General features: G+C 36.4%; 1 long non-coding RNA gene across 1 annotated transcript in view; it reads right to left on the bottom strand.

The window, feature by feature from the left end:
* Positions 1 to 20,663, bottom strand: part of LOC133256517 (uncharacterized) — a 262,308-nt gene extending 241,645 nt beyond the window's left edge. The window contains exon 1 of the long non-coding RNA XR_009739236.1: positions 20,552 to 20,663. This is a non-coding gene — a long non-coding RNA (uncharacterized LOC133256517). The remainder of the gene's footprint in view (positions 1 to 20,551) is intronic.
* Between the last annotated feature and the right edge of the window lie 236 nt (positions 20,664 to 20,899).

Below are 20,899 nucleotides of genomic sequence, written 5' to 3'. Positions count from 1 at the left end.
GTCGCTCAGTCGTGTCCAACTCTTCACGACCCCATGGACTATTATACCTTAATTATTTATACTTACTATTTTTAGTATGACATTGATTATTTTTTCCAATATTTTCCTTAAACTCCTTCCTTTATTAGACTCAAAGTACAAGATTTCTCAGACTCTCTCTCAGAGTTACAGATGCATTTTTGAGCTCATGAATCAATGGACACATACATATAACCTCATTAAATGGAGTAAAAGATGGAAAGGGACGCTCTTTCCTGGTTCTAGCAGCACAGCTTGAACCAGAAGTTTCAGCAGTGGTTTCCTGATTTCTGCATGCACCTAAGATTTTATGATCCCCAAACCAAAAGTTGGGACGGCAATTTCTAGAATCCAGCAAAGGCAAAACACACACACAATATTTTTTGTTATGACTCCTTTGTGGGTTGGCCACAGTATATTTTATGTTGTCTGCATCCTAGAGTCCAGCCTGAAAGATTAGAACCTTTCTGCAAATTGCTGGTCTTGTGGCAGCAGCAGACCTGCCGGTGAACCACACGAAGGCTCTGAACACTTGTAAGTTTGCACACACCAGTTCTACTCACATTCCGTTTGTCACAGTTAACTCTTATAGCCAAGTCGTTAAGTCAATCAGATAGAAATGTGCTAATTTGCTATAGGAGGAGAGCACAGAAAATATTTTAAAAACAAACATGCCATCTACCAGTATCTAGAACTTATTTTGGCATGTTAATTCTCTACTTCTTGGCTTGACATTATAAGTGGCCTCTGTGCCATGCTGGGATCTGATACTAAATTTAGCTCTGGAGGAAATTAGATAGTAGTGATAGAGCAAAAAGATAATTGTTATTCTCTTCCAAGGTGACCTGTGAGGTCATGTTATCTCTCCAACAAAGTAGGCGCCTATTCAAAGATGAAGGGGAGGTTTTGGCTTGCCTGGGAGGCTCTTTTCAGCTTGGGCATTTAGAATGCTTACACTTACAAAATTATTCAAATATCAAATTTTATTTTTGGAGAAGGAGAAGAGGGGGATTTTTCCCCCCCTATAATCAGTGTTCATATAAGGGACCCAGGGAATCTGTAGGCTTTAGTCTATTTTGCAAGATATCATCTCACAGGATCAGATTTTATTTGATCATTGTTTGTTTTAGCCTCAAGCTAATTAAGGAAAGACATTAATTTACAAGGATCACAGATATTTTTGTTTCTATGACTGGTCCTTATGCCAAGAATGTAAAGCCCTGATTCTGTTATTCTTATTTTTCTGTTATTCAGTATTATTAGAAACAGCCCATCTCACAGGCTTTTAATTTTATGTGGTTGTTACAGTATACTACGGAAGCTATCACTTAATCTGATAGAATTGTACATTCATCAACAAAACCTTTAGTAATATTTTTTCACATTGGGAACCATGCTATGAAGATACCATTCTGTAGTAGAAGAAGAGATCTTTTCTCCTTTTAAACCAGCAATGGCAGGGAACTATTCAATTTTCATCCTTAAGAATCTGTTGCCTACAACTACTTTTGGTGCCAAATACTTTATCAATAGAGAGCTGGCTTCATTCAGATAAATTAGGAGTTTGGGATTAGCATATGTGCATTATTATATATATAAGAGATAAACAATAAGAACCTACTGCATAGCACAGGGAACTAAGTTCAATAGCTGATGGAAATTAATGTGAAAAACTGAATCACCTTACTGTATACTTGAAACTAACTCAGCATTGTAAATTAACTATAATAAAAAATGGTTTAAAATAAGGACTCACTTTCAGATAATAAATCCCTAGCAATTTTAAGCAAAGAATATTTGATATGGATGAATGAGTATTTCTAAAATTATTGGAAGGCCTTAGAGGAACAAGTTCCAGGCTGGGCCTTCAAAATGACTCCTAGAATAGCACTTCAGAATTGGATCACTAAGAGAAACTTTGGCTTTGCTGAATTCTGGAAATTGCCATCTCTTCTTTAGGTTCCAGGATCACAATACCTTAGCTGCATTCAAGAATCAGGAAACTACAATTGGAAGTGTTGGTTCAAGCTACAATGAACAGTGGAGTACAGTAACTTTAAAGTATTAGCCAAAAATAGAGAACAGCATGCTCCATTAAATGATTTCTCTATGCCCACAAAAGACCCTTAACTTTAGGGTTCAAAACTGATAAAACACTTAATCATTTTAAGTTGCAAGGGTTACTTGTTCACTTTTACTATATTTGAAAATCCTAATCAATTCACAGATCACAGAAGAAAATGTCAACATGTTTCCAGTAATGTCACACAGTACCATCATGTATGTAATAATATCCTAAAATTGTTTCCTAATTATTTGAGTTTAAAAAGCTAAAAATGCTCTCCTTCTAGGAAACAAGTCAAATAGAATTGCTGATACAGGATTCTTGAAGTAGACAGAATAGGATTTTAAACTTTTAGAATCATGCTCATCTGTATGCTACTGAACATAAACTCAGAAAATATATAAGCTTTGTAAGTTCTACTTTTGAATGTTTTACTGTGTCCTTCAAGAGTATAATACAACTATTTCAGAAAGATGTAGAAGTGAAAAATAGACTGAATTTAAGTAGTCCCCTAGAGTTATCCTTGTTTTGCCCTTTTTCTTTTGATCATTAATAACCCATTTCTTATTGAAAATAAGCTTTATTTTTTCCTGAATGAGTTTCCTAAGTCTCTTGAAAAAGTTATTTCTTAACTCTGACCTGCTAATGCGGTATCTCTAAGCTCCACCCTTGAACTGTTCATTTTCCAGGACACAGCAACATAATCCTTATGATAGGGGCTGACTTGATGGAGAATAGCATGACTGAGACCCTGGAAGAGCTTCCCATCCCCACATCTTTCCTCATGCTCGAAGTTCAACATGTAATTTCATTGATTTAATCACTGCCTTTTCTCTTCAATGTATCTTTTTAAATGCAAATTGTTTTATAAAAATAATGAGTACCAAAAACCCTAGTGCAAATATGTTCATTTGTCATTTTCTTTCGGTGACCAGAAATGGAAAACATTTTAGTATGAAGACAGAAATTAAAAATGGAGACAAGAATTTCTAAAGCAGATGCTGGGTACCAAAGAAGATGGCAAGATTATAAGGTTTGATTAGGGGTTTTTTTTGTTTTTTGTTTTGTTTTGTTTTTTTGAGCTAGAATACACTGCTGGCAACTTTTCGAATTCTGTTCAAAACTTACCCTTTGATGATTGTTAAGAGAGTAAATTGTACTTTTGTGGGTTTTTTTTTTAACCAATGTTCTCTTTCATAGTATTGCTAACATTTAGTGGCCAAACACTAGAAGACACCATAATAAACTGGTATCCACTCATGGGTGACAGAAATAAGCACTCTACATGATGGGACTATGGAACGTGTAAACATGGGTATCAACACTGCTGCTGTCTTAAGTGACCGAGTATTGGTATTAGGTGCTCCACATCTGTGAACAACAGCCTGGCCAGTGAGTGCAGCCGAGGGCCAATCCTTCTCTTCTAAGAATTTCCAAATGGAACAGGAATAGACTTTTCAAATTAAGATGATAAAAACAGATACATTACCTGTACCTTTCTTTTGAATTTTGAAATTTCTTTTGAAATTTGCTCAAAACCGCCAAAGTGAACAAAAATCAAACTCTACCTAAATTTTAGAAAGAAAGATCTAATTATTATAACCAAAACATCTGAAGATAGAACAGGGATGAAATAAAAGCAGATGATTTATCTAAGAGAGAAAGGTCCATATTTAAGGGTAATGAGTCATAGTGAGGGAAAGATATCTCTAAGAAGCAAATGTATTGATCAGTTCTACAGATATTCAAAAGACGATAGAATTTTAGTAACAAATTAACATAAAAGCGAGGAGATGGTAGGTGCCTCAAAGTGCGGAATTTTTCAAGAGAAGTATGACCCCAAGATCCATGTTTTGCTCCTCATTTTGGAAAACAAAGGTTTATCCTCTGTTGTGTTCTTATACGAACTATGTCATCCTCTGGTGAGAATTTTCTAATAACTTCCCTTCACATTTCCTACGTTCTACCTTTGCATTTGAAAAATATAACCAAAATGTTGTACTTTATTTCAAGGTCTTTAAGATGCTTAATTTTAAGTAGCAGTAATAAAATTTGAAAACTTGAAATCAAAATTTTTTTCTGAATCTTGAATGGGAGAATAGCCAACTGCTGACAAGCATGGTTTCATATAGCATTCAATCTACAGTCATTAGTTGCGTGGCATTGGTTGAGTTACTGAACCTCTCTGTAACTTAGTTTCCTTATCTGTTAAAAGGATGATCATAATACATTTCTCATGGGTCTTTTTAAAATGTTAAATATGTAAAGCATTTGAAACACTGGCCAGCACATAGAATGCTCTATTGGGATTGCCTATATTATGTTTAAGTTCTATTTTGATGGCTACCTCCTAAGATCCTCTGCAAGTTAAAGACTAGAAAAATAACAAAGATTTTTTTTGAAATTATTATCACAGTAGTAAACTGTTAGGAAGGAAGGTATTGCTAGGTGCTCACCCAAGATCAATTCTGTACTTCTCCTTACTAACAGAATCTGATCTTATCCAATGCAACAAAATAACTAAATAAAAAATTATATTTCATAGTCTTATTTGCATTCAATGAAGTACAGTAGGAGTCATCAGATAGGAGATAAGGAAATTTTTTTAAAGTGGGACTTTTTTCCCTTTTAGCTTTCCTGGCTTCCTTATTCTTCCTTCTTGGAATATAAACATATTGTCTGGAAGTACAACTGTCCTCATGTAGCCTGAGACAACTTCAAAGATGGAAAACACATCCTAGGGAAGGAAGAGAAAAAGATAAAAATACAATATTTCCTAATATTAGTGAAGCAGCCATTCCACCATTGTCTTCCCAATTTCCATGAGACAAAATTAAGTTTCAATCAACTAAAGCCTCTTTAATTTGGATTTTGCATTATATGCTGCTAAATTCAATCCCAACCACAGAGGTCTATGGTGATTTCATTTGCATCATAGCAAGAATACTCTTAGAAAGATTGGTAATTGAGTAAACAACAAAAGTCAAGTCTTTAAAATAATGTATATTAAGAATTTACCACACGGAGAAGGCAATGGCAACCCACTCCAGTACTCTTGCCTGGAAAATCCCATGGACGGAGGAGTCTGGGAGGCTGCAGTCTATGGGGTCGCTAAGAGTTGGACACATCTGAGCAACTTCACTTTCACTTTTCACTTTCATGCATTGGAGAAGGTAATGACAACCCACTCCATTGTTCTTGCCTGGAGAATCCCAGGGATGGGGGAGGCTGGTGCACTGCTGTCTGTGGGATTGCACAGGGTCAGACACTACTGAAGCGACTTAGCAGCAGCAGCAGCAAAATTTACCACAAAGCCTACATTTTTCAGCCAGTTTATTTTTTGGATAAGAAATTTCTCTCTGTTTGTATTATATTCCTCCTCTGTATCATCAGTCTCTTTTGTATACTTCTTATGAAGCCAACAAAATTTAAGTGCTTTCTTTTACTATTGGATTTTCCAGCATTATGAGCCTTAAGCTTTGATCAAAATTTTTGTTAACATTGCATGTCTCAGACTCCTGTGGAGTAATGAACAATGGACCTTACTGTGATCATTACGATCGTAGTCAATAAAAATACCCCTGTGTATGTGTTTGTTGGCAATGCCTGAGTATGTGGGTTTAAAGATTAGGGGAGAGGAGAAACTGCAATTTTTATTTGTCAATTTCAAGGTTCTCATTTCAAGGACTTATTGAGGTCTTGGATATGTTATATAGTTATGTCTTTATGGACACTACTGAGCAACTGAACTGAACTGAACTGGCTTCCAGTAACTTCACAGATTTTTATCAATCTTGCACCATACTGAGATCCAGAATAGAGTCCCTTAAATACTTAACAAAGGTAAACCTTTTTAACATAGACTTAATAATTCAGAAGATTTTTTTCACTCTGTTTATAGCCTTACAAACTTCTGTATTGTTCTAGATATCCACGTGATGTGATCAGAAAGCAGAGAAGATGAGGGGTGACTGGAGGAGCCTTTACAAAGAGAAGCAGAATACAGCTATTTGCTATTGGAAATTGACTATTCATAAGGCATGTCTCTGATCACCTCTTTACGAACCTTTGTATTTCAAAACCAACCACCAACACCCAGAGATCTAGTCTTTACTGAACTTCTTACCATTTGGGATCCTTTGGCATGTCTGCAAGAATGAACAAAATCATTTAGCTGCTATACATCAACCACACTAAAGGAGAATAATGAGTGAACTTGAGTATCACAGGGTATTCTGTTAAAGAAAAAGGGAAATTCAGAATTTCTTTCTTCTGGAATACAGAAGACTCTCTCTCAGTTTTGTAATACCTGCCTACCATTTTCACTGAAGCACTCTTCACAAAATGAAATACCAGAGGAGAAAGATGGTATACTGCCATATCTTTAAATGCAGTTATCTCAAGTCAGTTTTATTTCCAGTCTGTTCTAGCTTCATTTTGACAGTGTTACCTCCTGTTAGAGAATGGGAAGAGGGGAATCAGCTCATCACCAAGTATCTATTCCCTGGATTGGAAAAGGCAAAGGAGGCTTGTGTGAATAGCAGTACTGGTAGCACAGTGATTCCTAAGGGCGCAAATGTGCCAGATACGCGGAAGGAAGCTCCACATTCGAGGCTGCAGAGTGGGTACTCAGGATAGTGGAAGAGGAGCAAGGGGCAAAATCTTCAGTACATGTTTTATCAAACTCCCATGTTATAACAGGAAGCTTAATTATGGCTACATTGTACATATATATGTTGACAGTCATCAAAGATTTTTATGTATGGTTCAGATATGAACCTTCCGAAAAGAATGCTAAAAATGTTAGTGATCCTGGCTCAGTGGTTCTTTGGTTATCCATGAGCAGTAAGGAGTCAACGGTATCTTTTCCCTTACAGGACAATTAAACTGCACAAAGTAACCGAGTGGGAAAGAAGGTTAGTTGGCAAATCATAACTCTTTCAAATCTTCTACCTAGGGTGGCCACATTTAGAAAACAAAATGCAGGAATTCAAATTAAACTTGAGTTTTAGATAAACAATATATATATATATATATATATACACACACACATATATATATATATTAGTATAAGCGTTTCCTATGCAATATTTAGGACACACTAAAAAAGATATCTGTTGCTTATTTAAAATTCCAACTTACACAGGTAGGTATCCTATATTTTATCTGATAAGTCTACTGCTACCTTATAACGGTACATTTAAAATGTTCTTCTCTTATTTCACCTACGTGTGGGACTGAAACAAGACCATTTTTAATAATCCTAATCCAGCACAACAAACACTTTGTTTATACCATCACTTTCCTCATTAGAATGGAAAATAGACACATCTTTCATTTACTCATAACACAGTGGATAAGATATGTACCTGATAATTAAGTAGCATGTTTTTACTTTTATTTTTTATACCACCTTTTCATGACACAATCTTCATATTTCACTAAACCATAAAACATCAAAAGAAGTCTTTTAAAAATATATAAATGGGGAGGGAGGAGGGAGGAGGGTTCAGGATGGGGAACACAGGTATACCGGTGGTGGATTCATTTCGATATTTGGCAAAACTAATATTGTAAAGTTTAAAAATAAAATAAAATTAAAAATATATATATAAAACAATAAACAATATTATTCAACATTCCAGTATTCACATCACAAATTACTAAGGTAGATAAACCCTAACTAACCACTTTAAATTCCTATATTTTCCATATATTCTAAATTGGAATAAATGTTTTAAAATGAGTTCTATGTTTCTTTAACTTCTAAAATGAAACACCCAGAATGTACATTTCTCTCTTTGAAACTCTGGAACATAATTGGAGTGCCAATTATACTCCTATGCATAAAAAAAAACAAGAATCTAGAGAAATATTATCCAGTAGAACTTTCTCCAATGACAGAAATATTCAGTATCTGTTTTGTCCAAAATCCTACACACAAGCACATGTAGCTTTTGTGCACTTGAAATGTGACTAGTGCCTCTGAGGTTCTAAATTTTTAATTTAATTTTAATTAAATTTAAACAGCTGCACACTGATATTTAAATTTAAATATGCTGATTGCATCTTTTGCTACACTTGATCCATCATTTTCTCTGTCTGCCTAAGATGGAAAAGTATGAGACTTCATAAAAATTGCAATAAATCTAACAAAAACAAAAAAACTTAAGAAAAATAATACATTGATTGAATTTCTTTTAGACAAACTATTTTTTCAATAATGTTATTGTTTAGTTGCTAAGTCACAACCGATTCTTTGCAACCCCATGGACTGTAGCCCACCAGACTCCTCTGTCCATGGGATTTTCCAGGCAAGAATACTGGAGTGGGTTGCCATTTCCTTCTTCAGGAGATCTTCCAGACCAGGGACTGAACTCACATCTCCTGCATTGACAGGTGGATTCTTCATCACTGAGCTACCAGGGAAGCTCTTTCAATATGGTATCCCTTAGTTAGTGTTTTTATACCTGTTGTAGTTCAGAAAAAAAATACCATGGCCATCCTAACAATGACAAAAACAAATTTTTAATTCTGCCTACACTTTGAGAACTCTAAATAGGATATACCATAGAGAACTATAAAGATCAAGAAATGCTTGATTAAGCAATAATCTTATTTGGAATAAGATTAAATCTTTTAAATCATATTTAAAGTTTAACTTAGTTTCTATGGGCTTGTGTAGTGACCTAAAATTTAAGGAAGACATCAAGTCGTGTTCAACTCTCTGTCAAGAACTGCAAGTCAATATGAAGCTTATTTTCTCCATGCTTGCTGTGTCTCTATAGCTCATGGTAACCAGGAAATGTAACTGAATCTGTGTTCTCTAAGGAATTGCTAAAGTAACCAAGAAAATTTTGACCCTAAAACTTTGCCCTTATCCTTGTTTTGCTGAGAATTTATACTAAAAACCAATTCATACTAAAAAAGAGCTGAAGGGAGAAGAAAGTCCTCAAACAATTTTATACCAAGATTTGCCTTTACATGAAAAATTATGGACAAAACACAGAGGGGTTCTGTGGCTGCTAGTTCTTGCTCAACAAAATTCTCAAAGTATTACTTTTAAATTGTTTGGCCTAGAGAGCTATGGGAGCAGCAGAATTTTCTACTAATATAGTAGTTTTTCACTACTTTGTTTATATAACCACTACCAAGGAAGTTTGATAAGCATACCCAGGCCTATTTAGAAGGCATGTAGTGAGAGCTAAAATATGTTATTTAAACAAATAATACGTTGATTGAATTTAGATTGTGCTTAGAAATTCTGCTTGGGTATAAAATTTCACATTACTTGTGAGTAGCCAAAAACCGTCATGAGTACCAGGGCTGAGGAAGACCTACGTTCACCATGCTTTGACCATAACTAGCGTTAAACGAACAGTAGAAAACAGCTATTAAGTTGTGGTAATGTGTATTCTTTTATACACTGTTGGATTCAATTTACTTATATTTTCTTCAAGATTTTGAATCTATGTTCATAAGAAATTTTGGTGTGTAGTTTCTGTATTTTGTAATAGATTTGTCTGGTTTGGTATGGAGATAAAACTGGCCTCATAGAATGAATTAAGAAGTATTTTAACACCCATACCCAGATCAAAACGCAAGAAATAAAACTGTCTTTGCTTGTAAATGAGGTAGAAAAACCATAAGAATCAACAAAATTTCCTGAAACTAATGAACAATTATAGGTCATTGCAGAATATAAGGTTGCAAAATACAGGCTAATATACAAAAATCAATTGCTTTCCTACATACCAGCAATGAACAAGTAAGAGTTCAAATTAAAAATGCAATACCATTTATATTAGCACTCCTAAAATTTAATACTTAGGTATAAATCTAACAAAATAGATATAAGATTTCTTTCAGGAAAGTCATAAAACTGCTAATGAAATCAAAGAACTAAATAAATGGAGAAATATTCAGTGTTCATTGATAAAAAGGATTCAATATTCAGCTCTTCCCAACTTGATCTATAGATTCAGTGCAATTCCAAAGAAAATGTCAGCAAATAGATACTGACAAACTGATTCTAACATTTATATGATAAAACCAAAGGCCAGGAAGAGCTAATACAACACTGAACAAAAAGAACAAAGTTGGAGGACTGTTTACATGACTTTAGCTCAAGGCTTATCATAAAGTTAGTTATCAAGACAATCTGGTTTTGATGAAAGAATAGACAATAGGTTAATTAAACAAAACAGAGAGCTCAGAAATAGATCACATAAATATATCAACTGATCTTTGAAGAGGGAGCAAAGGCAATACTTTGGAGTATAGTATTTGCTCCAAAAAATGGAGCAAAGTTAGCCTTTATAAGACATTATGCTAAAACAACTAAACAACCACATGCAAAAAAATGAATGTAGACACAGAACTTACACCCTTCATGAAGATTAACCCCAAATGGAAAATAGCCCTAAATATAAAATTCAAACTTATAAAACTCCGAGGCAACAAAAGTACAGAATATCAAGATGACCTTGGGTATGAATATGACTTTTTAGACAACATCAAAAGCAAGATCCATAAAAGCAACAACTTCATTAAAATTAAAACTTCTTTGCAAAAGACAATGTTAAGAGAATAAGAGGACAACCCATAGACTTGGATAAACTCTTTGTAAAAGGCACAAATAATAAAGGTGTGTTACCCAAAGCAGACCAAGAACTTTTAACATTTAATCATAAAGAATTAAGCATCACCACTGAAAATGGGCCAAAGACCTCAACAGACATTTCACTACAGAAAGTAAACACAAAGCAAAAACCAAAACAAATAATACATGGAAAGATATTTTACATCATATGCCATCGGGGAAACGGAAACTAAAACAGCAATGAAACAGCACTACGTGCCTGATAGGATGGCCAATATCCAGCACACTAACACCAGAGTGTGCCGGAGAGGATGTGGAGCAATATGAACTCTGATTCGTTGCTGATGAAAATGCGTGGTTGTGCAGCCACTTTGCAGAACAGTTTGGTAATTTCTTACAAAACTAAGAAAACTCTTACCTTATGAACTAGCAATCACACTCCTTGGAGATAAAACTTATGTCTACACAAACTATTCCACACACGTTTGTAGCAGCCTTATTCATATTGTCAAAGTATAAATGTAACCACAATGTTCTTCAATAGGTGGATAGATAGATACTCTGCAGTACACCCAGACAGTGAAATATTATTCTGTGCTAAAAATAAGTAAGTCAGCAAATGCTGAAAAGACTAAAAACCTTAAGTGCATTTAACTTAAGTGAAAGAAAGCAATCTGAAAAGGCTATTGGCTGTATGAGTTCAATAGTAGTGTATTGTGGAAAAAGTAAACCTATAACAATAGTAAAAATATCAATGGTTGTCAGGGTTTGCTAGGAGGGATGGATGAACGGGTGGAGCACAAAGAGTTTTAAGGCCAGTAAAACTATTTTGTATGATACTATAATGGTATATATGTATCATTGTACATTTGTATAAATGATTTCTGCCCTGAACCCTAGAATTTGCAAGTTCGAGAGATAAGACTGTCTAGTGTATCACTATTAAGAAAAAAATGACTTGGAGGACCAGAAAAAAGCATGTAACTCTCCATTTAGCTGGAAACTAGTTCTAAGAAACTGTGTAAATGACTTACCTTTTCAACTTTCTTATCTGTGGTCTGAAAGACTTCTAGTATACCTTTGAACTATGAAATTCTAGGACTCCACAAGATATAATTACTTCACATCTACTGATGGATGAAATGTGTAGACAGATCTGTCCTTCTCTTAGGTACTGGTTAGTATAGTTCTGCTTTCTCAAGCATATATAATTTTCTGTGTACATTATGTCTTCCTGTCATCATTGTTTTCCTGAAGGAACAATTTGTACTTTGATTACTGAAAACACAGCCCTTCCATGAGACAGAACAAGTTGCCTGAGGAGAAGACCGGTTCCATTGTTTTTGATTTATTAATAGTCATGATTTATGTGGGCTGAATAGCAATTGCCATGTAGAAAAAGATGAAGAAATACTGGTGCCCTACATGACATTTAGAATAAGTGGTATATTTTATTCTACTGTTCTGGGGAAATTTCCTTCTTCAGAAAGTGCTTAAACAATCTAACAGAGGCCGAACAGTACTGCTGTCTGTCCACTTGTGTGTTCATGAATGTATACTGTTTGGATAAAAAGGGAAATTGTGTGTAGGTGTGTGTCTGTGTGTACGTACACTCTTTTTTGAAACAACAACAACAAAAAAGTGGTGTGATCTTGGAAATGATATTTGCAATGGAACTCTGCATTCTCAGTTTAAAAGGGATGCTGTGAACTTTCAGTTATAAAATAAATACGTCATGGGGATGTACAGCTTTCCTGTGTCAATATAGCAAATGACATTGCAATTTGTATGGTTACTAAACTTATCAACAAGATCAATTTGTAATGTATATAAAAATTAGATCATTATGCTGTACACCTGAAAAGAGTATTTTTTGTCAACTATCCTTGAATTTTAAAAAGAGAGTAAATTTCATCTCTTTTTTATTATTTAAAGTGAAAAAGTGAACATGTAAGTCGCTCAGTTGTGTCCAACTCCTTGCAACCTCATGGACTGCAGTCCACCAGGCTCCTGTGCCCACAGAATTTTCCAGGATAGAATACTGGAACAGGTTGCCATTTCCTTCTCCAGGGGATTTTCCAGGACCAGGGATCAAACCCAGGTCTCCTGCATTGCAGGCAGATTCTTTACCATCTCTTCCTACAGTTAAAAAAACTAAGTGATCTGATAACTAAAAATACTTAATAAGGGCAATTTGTCTTTAGGATAATTCTAATGTATGATCTATCAAACCACATGTTTCAAATAAACTAAATAAATTAAAGAATAATTTAAAAATAAAGAAACTAAACCAATTTAATATAGTAATTGAAATACTTCTTATTCAACGAAAATATAGAAATATAGCTTAAGTCAATCTTGGATCAATATTTCACTTCCAGAAATACCATTCTTGAACTGAATTTCAAAAGTAAATAATAATACAACTGAACTAACAATTTGAGACATGAGTTTACTGAGTTTTGTGTTTGTGTGTGTGTGTTTGTCCCCCTGGTGGCACTTCACCTTGAAACTCATAGGCCTTTATTCTGGCCAATGCTCACCACTCAGAAAGCCTTAGTTTCAAACAGGAAGGTGCAAATTAGCTTGAAAATAGTTCTCAAGAAGCTTCCTGGGAGTCTTCTACTCTCTCCAGGCCCCAACTTTATATACCTATCTTGTACCTCTCCTTTCATCCAAACTACCTTGGAGGGACATCATTCCAGTGTCTATAAGGTCCCTGAGACTTATAGGGATGTGATACAATAAAGAAGTGTCCTATAGCATCGTTATTCCCTGCAAGCCAATTTCAAAGGAGCAGGGGATGTCATGGCCCACTAGGAGTTTACTTAACAAGCACCATAAGGAGATCATACATGAACCTTTGACTAAGTCCTCCTTTAAGGTTATCAAGGAAGAAGTAAATGGGGGCATAGTGAAGAGGATTTTCCTCTTCATTCCTCCCATAACAGTCTGCTGAATAATGATGCACTTGAAGTAGCAGGCAGGTAGCGGCCAACATTTATTTCCAACTTACTCAGCTACAGGCTAAAGATTTCTGTGGATTACCTAATGTAACCTTCACAGCAAGCATATGAGGTGATTACTATGATCAGCTCCATTGTACAGATAAGGAAACTGAGGTCCATAAAAAAGAATTGATCCATAACAGTCACATCACTTGTAAGCATCAGGGCTAGCTGGTATGTAGAGCAGTCTGATTCCAGAGTCTCTCTGCAGCATGTTTAAGTCTATGGATGTCTCAAAGTCACTTCTTAAGCCAATAAAGTTAATGGTTGAGAGCAGGAAGAAAGGTGTTTGACTCAGAAATAAAAATGGCAGAAACAAAGATCTGCCTTGAGGACTTAGCTAGAAAGCATGTTTTATTGACTGATTTTTACGGACATTAAGCAACCCTATCCACCTTGGAAAGGCAATCAGCAACAGTGAGTTCCACAGGATATCCTACATCCCAAGTTAGGAATACTGGCTTCCCTGACTCCATGGTAGAGTTGAGTTGGACACAGCAGTCTCTACTCAAGGTTATCTACCCCACCTCAGCTAGACTTTCACAATAAGCTTATATTAAGCCTAGAGATTTCATAAGATCTGACCACTGAAAGACTGAGATATCAGGACCAAAGGTCTCCTCATCATCCCCGAAGACCAATATTAAATAAGCACCAACTGAGTGGAAGATTTTAGTCCCAGCTCTTAGGAATTCTAAAGTATTTTTATATTTCAGGATTCAATATCTCCCTTTATGAAAAACATGATTCACCATCTGCCTCCAAGCTATTCTACCCTAATAGGCATATCATTTATATCTCCAGCCTGGAAATCTCTCCTAAGTCTCAGACTTTGTAACCAAATGCTTCCCTGATGTTCCTACCTAAATGCTAATAAGATATCAAACTTAACATATGCAAAACTGAACTCCTAATCTTCCCCTCCAAATGTACTGCTTTCTCAGTCTGCTTTATTTCAGTAAATGACAAGACTTCCCTTCCAATTTCTCAGGCCAAAACCTGTATTATCCTTACCTCATCTCTATTTTTCAAATCTTTATCCAATCCATCATGAATTCCTGTCAGTTCTTCTTAAGTACATCTAATTTCTACCTACCTTTTACCACTCTCCCCACTATTGACTCCTCTCAAGACACCATCATTTTTTGCCTGGCTGATTACAGTAGTCCCCTCAATGGGCTCTGGCTTCTGCCATTGTCCCCACCCCATACTCTACTCTCTACATGGAAGCAGAATAATCCTACTAAAATAAAACTCAGACGCTGTCTTTCTTCTGCTCAAAACACTCCAATGATTCTAAGGTGTACTTGGGGCAAAAGCCTGTGTTTTCTCAGTGGTTTTCAGGCCAAGAACAATCTAGCCCCACCTGCTATTTTCCTCTGTGACCACATCTCCTGCTACTTTTCCCTTGGATGATTCCCTTCAACCGTATCAGCCTCCTTGGTTTCCTCATGCGAACCAGCTGTGCTCCCACTTCAGGGCAGTGACCTAATATGACCACTTTACCTGGAATCCTCTTCACATAGCAACTGCATGGTTTACTTCTTCATTTTCTGCAGGCCTTTACTCAAACATCAGCCTCTTATGAGATCTTTCCTGGCCACTCTATCTCAAATGACAACACTATCATTGAACTGCTTCCCCTTCCTTATGTTTTTCATTAATGTTTTCTTGTCTTAGCATTTAGCATCATCTAAAGGACATCACCAGAAGGTCAACACCAAAATCAGATTGATTATATTCTTTGCCCCCAAAGATGGAGAGGCTCTATACAGTCCACAAAAACAAGACAGGGAGCTGACTGTGGCTCAGATCATGAACTCCTTATTGTCAAATTCAGTTTGAAATTGAAGAAAGTAGGGGAAACCACTAGACCATTCAGGTAAAACCTAAATAAAATCCCTTATGATTATACAGTGGAAGTGAGAAATAGATTTAAGGGCCTATATCTGATAGATAGAGTGCCTGATGAACTATGGACTGAGGTTTGTGACACTGCACAGGAGACAGGGATCAAGACCATCCCCATGGAAAAGAAATGCAAAAAAGCAAAATGGCTGTCTGGGGAGGCCTTACAAATAGCTGTAAAAAGAAGAGAAGTAAAAAGCAAAGGAAAAAAAGAAAGATATAAACATCTGAATGCAGAGTTCCAAAGAATAGCAAGAAGAGATAAGAAAGCCTTCCTCAGCAATCAATGCAAAGAAATAGAGGAAAATAACAGAATGGGAAAGACTAGAGATCTCTTCAAGAAAATTAGAGATACCAAGGGAACATTTCATGCAAACATGGGCTCGATAAAGGACAGAAATGGTATGGACCTAACAGAAGCAGAAGATATTAAGAAGAGGTGGAAAGAATACACAGAAGAACTGTACAAAAAGATCTTCACAACCCAGATAATCACAATGGTGTGATTACTGACCTAGAGCCAGACATCCTGGAATGTGAAGACAAGTGGGCCTTAGAAAGCATCACTATGAACAAAGCTAGTGGAGGTGATGGAACTCCAGTTGAGCTATTTCAAATCCTGAAAGATGATGCTGTGAAAGTGCTGCACTCAATATGCCAGCAAATCTGGAAAACTCAGAAGTGGCCACAGGACTGGAAAAGGTCAGTTTTCATTCCAATCCCAAAGAAAGGCAATGCCAAAGAATGCTCGAACCACCGCACAATTGCACTCATCTCACGCGCTAGTAAAGTAATGCTCAAAATTCTCCAAGCGAGGCTTCAGCAATACGTGAACTGTGGATTTCCTCATGTTCAAGCTGGTTTTAGAAAAGGCAGAGGAACCAAAGACCAAATGCCAAGATCCGCTGGATCATCGAAAAAACAAGAGAGTTCCAGAAAAACATCTATTTCTGCTTTATTGACTATGCCAAAGCCTTTGACTGTGTGGATCACAATAAACTGTGGAAAATCCTGAAAGAGATGGGAATACCACACCACCTGACCTGCCTCTTGAGAAATTTGTATGCAGGTCAGAAAGCAACAGTTAGAACTGGACATGGAATAACAGATTGGTTCCAAATTGGAAAAGGAGTATGTCAAAGCTGTATATTGTCACCTTGCTTATTTAATTTATATGCAGAGTACATCATGAGAAACGCTGGACTGGAAGAAGCACAAGCTGGAATCAAGATTGCCAGGAGAAATATCAATAACCTCAGATATGCAAATGACACCACCCTTATGGCAGAAAGTGAAGAGGAACTAAAAAGCCTCTTGATGAAGGTGAAAAAGGAGAATGAAAAAGTTGGCTTAAAACTCAACAGATCATGGCATCTGGTCCCCTCACTTCATGGGAAACAGACGGGGAAACAGTGAAAACAGTGTCAGACTTTATTTTGGGGGGCTCCAAAATCACCGCAGATGGTGACTGCAGCCATGAAATTAAAAGACGCTTACTCCTTGGAAGGAAAGTTATGACCAACCTAGATAGCATATTCAAAAGCAGAGACATTACTTTGCCAATTAAGGTCCGTCTAGTCAAGGCTATGGTTTTTCCAGTGGTCATGTATGGATGTGAGAGTTGGACTGTGAAGAAGGCTGAGTGCCAAAGAACTGATGCTTTTGAACTGTGGTGTGGGAGAAGATTCTTGAGAGTCCCTTGCACTGCAAGGAGATCCAAGCAGTCCATTCTGAAGGAGATCAGCCCTGGGATTTCTTTGGAAGGAATGATGCTAAAGCTGAAACTCCAGTACTTTGGCCACCTCGTGTGAAAAGTTTACTCATTGGAAAAGACTCTTATGCTGGGAGCGATTGGGGGCAGGAGAAGGGGAAGACAGAGGATGAGATGACTGGATGGCATCACGGACTCGATGCACGTGAGTCTGAGTGAACTCTGGGAGTTGGTGATGGACAGGGAGGCCTGCGATTGCTATGATTCATGGGGTTGCAAAGAGTCGGACACAACTGAGCGACTGAACTGAACTGAACTGAACTGAATGTGCTATATACATTATTTGTTTGTCTTAATTCTCCTTTCAAACTATAATACAAGCTTTATAATTACAAGGATTTTTTTGTTTTACTTCTAAAATGTAATCCCAGCTCCTAAAACAGTGCCTAGAATGATAAACACTCAGAATGAAGTATATAATGCATTTTTTTCTCTTTAAATAAAATTATTTTAGCCTTATTTTTGGTTCAAATTCTAAAATATTATATACCATGCGCCAAAGTAGAGTCTTTTTCCCCCATGTTAAGGGTATAAACAAAGTTAGAAGCCTAATAGTTAACAAAGAATTTCTGGACAAAGAGAGTTGGTGTGCTGTGAGTCCCATTATAAAGTGGAAGAAGGGAAGGATGTCTACTCTTCACCTGAAGACTAGAGGAAAAGGACTCCACAGGACTTTGGAGAGTTTGACTGACATACGCAGTGGTCTAATTTATGCCCTAGAAACTTAAAGGTTAAGAGGTTGGTTGAGGTATTGTTCCATCTCAGAAGGAGGTACCAGTTTGATACCTGTACTCCTGATGAAAGAACCAAATGTGAGTATTCCAGAGGCAAATTGTGTTCATAACAGAAAAATTGAGCTGGAAACCCCTTAAAGGAATTTTGCCCAAGAGGGTCAACTGAGACCCAACAGAGAGACGATCTGTGCAGAAGTGCGCCACTAAGCAGCCAGCTAGTGGGGAGCTTATCATGCGCATCAAGGGAGCAGCAGGGGAGGGAGGTTAGGCAACAGCGATCTCTTTTTGTGCAACATGTGAAGGTGTTGCGCAAGGTTGTGGCAGCTTGAAATATTTTCAAAGCTCAGAGAGCATTACAACCATTCAAAATAATATAAACCAAATGAGGAATTTTCTCTGCCCATTTCCTTCTCTCATTTTCTCTCATTTTTTGATCCTAAAGGGTCAGAAAGCACTATTGAGAAGAAACAGAAAAAAACTCAAATCACAACTTGGGGAAAGAAAGAATCTGCCACTGTACCTCTTTCCTCCTCTTGGCAGAATCATATTGGGACAGAGAGAGGTAGAAAAGATACTAACTCTAGAGAATAAACTTGAAACAAGAAGAAGAATTGAAAATTAAGTTGCTTATAATTATATCCCATGAAACATTTGCTCAATATTTTTGTTACATATTCAATGAAAATGAAAACACTATGTTCTTACTATAATCATTTCTGTATGATACGGCTATTTTTGGCATATGAAACATCACCCTGTTGAAAATTTCATTTTCCCATTAGAATTTGCTCAACTTTTACACAAAACAAAAATGTTCCTACCTGACACCTCTTCTTGACCAAGGAGAAAAAATATTCTCCCTAATATATTTTTCCAGTAAAAGGGAAAGAGATTGTGCTCAATGTACAGGTAGATTATAACACGTATTAATTTTCTGTGGTGAATAGAAGAAATTAACCTACCTGTTCCAATCACTCTATAAAAATGTCAGACTCAACAAAATGCTGGCTTTCAATACTGTGGGATTAATTATGACTTGCTAACAAAAGAGCTGAAATTTCTAATGCAAATCTAAGTATAGTCTTCCAGATGAAGGGAACTAGAACTATGATTTATTTTGCACTGTTCAGATCACTTAAAGAATAACGAGTGTCATTCTCATATTGTATTATAAAAGGAAAAAGGTCAACCTAAAGTACATACATGAAAAGTAATCCAAGAAGCTATATAGTTTAACAAACATGAAAGAACAGAAAACTAAGCAGAAATATGAAACATGTCTTCATTTTAAAATGCTGTCACACAGAAGAAAATAAGGCATATTACAAAAAAAGAAAATTCAAACAGCCAATAAACATAGGGAAATATGCTCAATTTCAGTAACATAAGAGACATGCAAATCACAATCAGACCCACATTGGGCAAAAAATTTAAATCTGATAGCATAAATTTGGGGAGGATATGGAGCAAAAGGAATTTTTGTTCACTGTTGGCTGGAGTATAGATTGGAATAATTAGAGATTTCAGCAGTTTCTAGTAACATTTAAGATGCATGCATCCTGTCATGGAAAAACTGAACTGCTGGATATATATCCTACATAAATGCATATATTCATGCTTTCAGGACACAGTGTACCATGGGGTTTACTGGGTTGAGGAAAAATACCAAATAAAGACAATATATTTAACAAAATCATATTATAAAGCACCAAAACTGAACAAACTATTACTACTCATGTCTTAACAACTATAAAGTATAAAAATCAAGGCACAAAACAATACAAATTCCATTTAAATAAAATTCAAAATATTATTCCATTTAAATAAAGTTCCAAATAGATAAAACTAGGATATAAAATTTATACCCTAAATGTTCATCACAGATAAATGGATAAAGAAGGTATGGTATACACACACACACAATGGAATACTAATCAGCTCTAAAACGGAATGAAATGTTGCCATTTTCAATATGGATGAAACTGGAGGGTAATACACTTAGTGAAATGAGCCAGAGAAAGACAAACACTAATACTATAATTTGTATGTGGACTCTAAAAAGTAAAACAGAAAAAACGTGTCCTATGTTTGTAGTTTCTTAAAAATTCCAAGCCATAGGAATTGAACAAAGTGATGGAGTAGGAAGACACAGAAATCGCCTCTCCCCATGAACACATCAGAAATACATCTACACATGGAACAGTTTTCACTGAAAACTAACTGGAGACTAGCACAAAGACTCCTGTAAAAGCAAAACTGGAAGAAAGATACACGTGGAACTGCGTATGCAGATAAGAGAAGTGGTCAGCTCAGGACCTGTGCCCCTGACAGGGAACTCAGAAAGGTAAATTATGCTGGAACCCTACCCTGAGGAGTGAGTGGCTCAAGTCTCACAGTGGGTGTCCCAACCCTGGGGTCTGACAAAGGAAAGCCCACTCAGCTTACCTGGTTGGAGGGCTGTGGGAAGCCTAAACTCTTCCTGTAAGTAATACACAAGCACCTGCTTACTCTCAAAGCAGGGCTGAAATGGTGGATTGAATCCTGTAGCTGGCTGACCTGTTTCCTTTGACTGTCCTGGCACCCACCCCAACCTGAGCTGAACAAAGACTAAGCATTGTTTGCTTCATGTAAAACTCCATACTGAGCATGGGTGGCCATGACCAGAGAAAAAGCTTGACTGAGATGCTGAGGAGGCAGCCATTACTTGCAACTGCACAGGCAGCACATCAGAGGCAGAGTGGATCAGACAGTGGCAAAAATACCACACGCTGCATTTCAATCCTTGCCAACTGC

The sequence above is a fragment of the Bos javanicus genome, chromosome 11, assembly GCF_032452875.1.
Source record: "Bos javanicus breed banteng chromosome 11, ARS-OSU_banteng_1.0, whole genome shotgun sequence".
Lineage (NCBI taxonomy): Eukaryota > Metazoa > Chordata > Mammalia > Artiodactyla > Bovidae > Bos > Bos javanicus.
The sequence above is the reverse complement of the archived record's forward strand: the minus strand, read 5'-3'. Positions and strand labels throughout refer to the sequence as shown.